The sequence below is a fragment of the Anser brachyrhynchus genome (assembly GCF_964034855.1).
Source record: "Anser brachyrhynchus genome assembly, chromosome: 1".
In the NCBI taxonomy this organism is placed as follows: Eukaryota; Metazoa; Chordata; class Aves; order Anseriformes; family Anatidae; genus Anser; species Anser brachyrhynchus.
In genome coordinates this window covers 104057178-104063138 of record NC_137694.1, presented here as the reverse complement: position 1 = coordinate 104063138, position 5961 = coordinate 104057178, and positions in this window count along the sequence as shown.

The window sequence follows — 5961 nt, the reverse complement described above, 5'->3', positions numbered from 1 at the left end:
GGAGACTCTCTGATTCTGAACTGTTCAGAAAAAACAGAGAGTGCATCATTGACCATGTACTGGTACAAGCTGCCTGTCGGGAAGGATGCCACTCTGCAGCTGATTGTAAATTCAGTGGAAGGTGGCAGAGCAGAGATTGAAAAGGAATTCATAAACCACTTCCAGAGTAGTGGGACTAAGAGCAGCTGCTTATCTGTGGAGACAAATCATGCCCTACTTAATGACTCAGGCACTTATTTCTGCACTAAGCAAGATACACTGTGACACAACAGCTGGAGCAGCATAGCAAAAACCTCTCCCTGCAAATAGAGATCTGTCTCAAGCACATACAGCCCTCTATTTAACACTAAAACCATTTTCTGCTCTCACCCTCCAGCTCTGTCTACTTAAGGAAAGTGGTGTTTTCCTTTGTCTCTTCTGCTGCTTCTCTACTTTTTTTCCTATATTTTCCCATCGCTGAATCACTTTTTGACCTTGATTTCTTGTACTCAACTGTCTCCTCATTCCTCTGTCATCCATAGATTTGTCTACACTTTCCTCCTCTAGTCTTCTCTCTGTCCCCCTCCCCTTTCTTCTTTGTCCTCTCTCAGACGCCTGTCCCCCACCAATTTCCTTAATCCTCTTCCATTTCTTCTCCTTTTCAACCTGTTGCACTAACTCACAGGCATGCAGGATGTGGAATTAGTTCACATAAACTTTCTTCCACCAGCTGAAAAGCCAAGGTTGACCTGCAGTTGAATCTGTTGAAGGATGCGAAGGCCAACAAGAAAAGACTCGACAAGCGTGTAAACAGCACGAGAAAGTCTAGGAAAGATGTGGTCCCGCCGTTGAATGAGGCAGGGGAACTTATGAGAAACAAGATGGAAAAGACTGGAGTACTCAATGCCTTTTTACCTCGGTCTTTACCAGTAAAACTGGTTTTCAGATATTTGAGACCCCTGAGACTAGATGGGAGTCTGGAACCAGGAAGACTCATCCTCAGTGGAGGAGGACCATGTCAGGGAGCAGTTAGGCAAATTGGATGTACATAAGTTCACGTGGCCTGATAGATAGCACCAAGTGCTGAGAGATCTGGCTATCACTGCAAGGTCACTCTTGATCTTTGAGCAACTGTGATGAGTGGGAGAAGTGGGAGAAGTTCCTGAAGACTGGAGGAGAGCAGGTACCACACTGATCTTTAAGAAGAGCAAGAAGGAGGGCCTGGGGAACTACAGGCCAGTCAACCTTCCCTCAGTCCCTGGGAAGGTGATGGAGCATATTTTCTGGAATGTATTTGCAAATTCATGAGGGCCAAGAAAGTGCCATGGAGTAGTTGATAAGGATTTATGGAAGAAAAGTCATGCTTGACTAAAATCACTGCCTTCTTCAATGAAGGAACTTACTAATGTGATGCCCATCTGTAAGCAGGGTCATAAGGAGGATCCGGAGAAACACAGGCCTGTCAGCCTGACTTCAGTGCCAGGGAAGGTTATGGAACAAATCATCTTGGGTGCAATCACGCAGCGTATGAGGGACAAATGGGGGATCAGGCCCAGTCAGCACGGGTTCATGAAAGGCAAGTCCTGCCTGACAAACCTCATCTCCTTCTATGACCAGATAACCCACCAGGTGGATGACAGGAAGGCTGTTGATATAGTTTACCTAGACTTCAGCAAAGCCTTTCACATGGTCTGCCATAGTATCCTCCTGGAGAAGCTGGCAGCCCATGGCTTGAACAGGTATACTCTTTGCTGGGTTAAAGATTGGCTGGATGGCTGGGCCCAGAGAGTGGTGGTGAATGAAGTGAATTTCAGCTGACAACCAGACATGAATGGTGTTTCCCAGGGATCAGTGTTGGGGCCCATCCTCTTTAATATCTTTATTGATGATTTGGATGAGGGAATTGAGTGCACCCTCAGTAAGTTTGCAGATGACACCAAGGTGGGGGGAAGTGTTGATCTGCTGGAGGGATGGGAGGCTCTGCAGAGGGACCTGGACAGCATGGGTCGATGGGCAGAGGCCAATGGGATGAGGTTCAACATGGCTAAGTGCTTGCACTTTGGCCACAACACCACCATGCAACGGTATAGGTTTGGGGCAGAGTGGCTCAAAAGCTGTGCAGAGGAAAAGGATCTGGGGAGTTGGTCAACGCTCATCTGAACAAGAGCCAGCAGTGTTCCCAGGTGGCCATGAAAGCCAATGGCATCCTGGCTTGTATCAGGAACAGTGTAGCCAGAATGACCAGGGAGGTGAACCTCCTCCTGTACTCTGCTCTGGTGAGGCCGCACCTTGAGTACTGTCTTCAGTTTTGAGACCCTCACTACAAGAAAAACATCGAGGCCCTGGAGAATGTCCAGGGCTGAGTAATAATGTAATTACATTACATGGCTGCAGGGGATCATGTCTTTCTGTCAGTATAAGAGAGGAAAGGGTGTTGAACTCACTAACCAGACACAGCACAGAGATACACCGAGTCTCTTTGTGTCTCTGCAGAGAGAGACACAGAATTTCTATGCTGTCCATCTTGTTTTTGCTGGTATAGCCAATACATCCCATAAGCATCACAATGTTTTCTCTTTCTTCTTACTAGTAATCTCTGAGTGGAAGATAATTATTGTATCCTTTTTGTTAGTTACTTTGTTTGTTTTTGTTTTTTCTTTGTTTGTTTTGTTTTGTTTTGTTTTTGAGGCAGACAGGAGAAAAGTTCTACATTAAGCACATATGAGACTCAAGAGAAACTAGAACAGTCCATTCAGACGGGGATATCTTTTTCCATCTGATGCGGCTATGTAATAATGTACCTATGCCTGAAGCACGTCCCAGTAACAAAGTGCAGGTGGCCCCGAGAATGAGGTGCCTCTGGAGTCTGTTATATCAAGGCTCTTTTATCATGACAAAGTTGCAGACATATCTATGCCTACAGAATATATAGATAGTTGACACCAGTTGTCCGGGGACAGGCTTTCTGACACTACTAACCTTATTTCTCCTATAAAAGTTTCCCCTTTTGTCTCTGTGTCATTTCTCCTCCCCCTCCCCACCCTCTGCCCCCTTCCCTCTCTTTACCTACCTCTCTCTTTCCTCCCCCCAATGCTATCTTTTGATCTTAAGACATTTGCTCCAGGATTCTGCTATTTATTTTTTCTCAATTATTTTTCCAATTTCATCTGTGGCATTTAGATTTTTCTCGGACAATTTGAGATCTCCTCAGGTACCTTATCATCTTCCTTTCCAAATCACTGAAAACTATATTGAACAACAGACATTTTAGCAGTAATCCGTGGGCTAACAAAAGTGTTGTAATTTATGCTTCTTGAAAACTGATGTTTCTCACTTTTCTTTTTCCATGACATGGAAAAAATATAAAGAAGTATTCCTTGTTATTCCAGAAGAGTGTTATTTCTGAGTCACAATTCTTCCCTCTACCCTTCCACAGGAGATACATTGGCTTTTCAAGAAAATACCATAATTTGTTTCTCATTTCTTTTCTTAACTCTTCTTCCAAGTCCTGTGTCTTGGAAGCATAGGAAGTTTTGAGAAGTTGGACTGACCAAGATCCTGTGTTCTGTCTCATTCTTGGAGCCTTTTAGTTAAGTGCTCCTGCCAGTTGATCACTTATTTTCCTGTCATCCCAGGTTGCCGAGAGCTTTTTGTGCCTTTGTATGTGCACCCAAATACATTGCACTTGATCCCAGCAGACTTTTTTCCTCAGAAAAATAGAGAAACCACAAGGCACATTGTTCTGTTGACCCTCAGGCCCCAGTTAGTCCTCACAGTTCTGTAATTCCCTCGCTCCTTCTGTGTGAGAAAAACAATATGTAGAAATGTCAGCAGTGAGAGAAGTAAAAAAAGTGTCCTCACATCTGGGTTCTCTGCAGATTTCGGTTGCACTTACCAGACAGCACATAGAACATGAGACTCTGGGTCATGAGTTTGGGGCACATGGGTGCCAGAAAAGAGTGTGGTAGTGTAACACCAATAGGTAGGTAAGCACCACAGTGCCACTCTTTTCTGTTTCCTCCTTTAAAAAGCAGGGTTAAAAAAGGGAGACGGGGAATATTCACTACCAATTCTTCTGAGATGTACACCGCTCTCACAGACAGAGCATGCCTTTTCTACAGATCTTTGAAAGCCAAGGGACAGGTATGAATCTATCTAGAGCTTCAGGCATATATATGAAGGATAACAACAAAAAGGGAGGAAAAAGTGAAAACCTCATTAATATCGCTTGGAAGAAGCAACATCAGGACTAATGAAGAAGGTCACTGCAATCAAAGACCTCCATTTCAGTCAAAGTGCTGGTGAGAAAAGAATCAGCTGCAACACTGTAAGTTCTTGGCATAATCAGAAAAGAATAGAGAGCGGTATAAGCTAAAACTAGCTTAAGGCTAGCTTTAGGACAAGGCTAGTTAGGATACACTTGGCAGACTAGTAAAATCAGATGGATCGTGATGTGATGTCTAGTCACAGTCTTTGCATTCAGGAAAAAAAGGCTGGCAGAGATACCTCCCTTTTTTCAATTCGGAAGTGAATTAGGAAGTACTCCCCGGAAGGTTAAACTGTAGGGAATATGCTTCGCTGACCGGAAAACTGAAGAAACTAAGATGTGACTAAGCGGATTTTTTTTTTATCTGCTATCTTTGCTTCTGTCTGACAGAAGTTCTGAGTTGTGAGGTTCTGAGGGGAGGGGCAAAATCCCTGGTACTCTCTCCAGATAGGTTTAGGCACTTGGATACCTAGATTCTTATCCCAGCTTCACTGCTAACCTTAACTCTAAACCTTAGCCTAACCCTAATTATGACCCTAAACCCACACAAAACCCACCTAAGTCTCCCATGAAATACTGCTCATGATGGAAAACTTTTGGGAGACCTGAACTTCCTTTGGTAGCCTTTACACAACTCCACTCACAACAGGACTCTGCCCTTTCTCCCTCTCCAAACCCTACCCATAACCCTATCACTAACACACTAACCTCAACCCTAATTCTAACCCTAATCCTAACTATGACCCTAAGACCAAATTAAGCTCACCTAGGTCTCCCGTGAAATAATGCTCACAATGGAAGCCTTTCAGAAGACCTGAACTTCCTTTGGCAGCCTTTACACAACCCCACTCAGAAGAGCACTCTGAGCTTTGTCTCTCTCCAAACCCTAACACTAACACTTACACCAACCCTAACCCTAACCCCAGTTATGACCCTAAATCCACAATAAGCCCACCTAAGCCCTCCCATGAAATAATGCTCACAACAGAAGCCTTTTGGGAGACCTTTAAATCCCCTGGCAGCCTTTACACAACCCCACTCGCAACAGGACCCTGCACATTCTCTCTCTCCACGCCGTAATCCTAAACCTAACCCTTCTTAGGACCCTAAGCACACATTAAGCCCACCTAAGTCTCGCAGGAAACAGTGCTCCTAACAGAAACGTTTTGGGAGACCTGTACTTCATGGCCAAGAAAGCCATCATCAAGGAAGTCCTTTCCACGCCCGGTTCCACAAAATCCTCAGAGAAAAGGAAAAAAATAATCAACACTGTATGACAGCATGAAATAGCAACACTTGGGGTGATGCTGACAGCCAGTTCTCCCAGTGACAATAGAGAGGAGGTGTGGATGCAACACACCTGAGAATTTTTCACTTGCACTGCTGAAACAGTCATGGCTGAAAAAGGAACAATTTCCATTTCTGTCAGTTCCTGCCCATTTCTCATCCCCATAAGACAAACTCAGTCCTCCGTCTTCTCTATGTAGAGCTCTCCACTCCCTTCTGCCTGGGGACATTGGGTGTCTGAGTTTGTGAAGAACTGCAGATGGGAAACCAGGGCTACAAGTGGTGAATATAAAGAACAGGGCAACTTGGAAGGAATGAAGAGGGATGATGTGCAATTTTTATATTTGAACTAGCTGGGAACCTTATAGGTGTCATGAATTTGCAAAGCACAGCCCAGGTAAAAAGGTTGGAAACAAAGTCACTTGGGA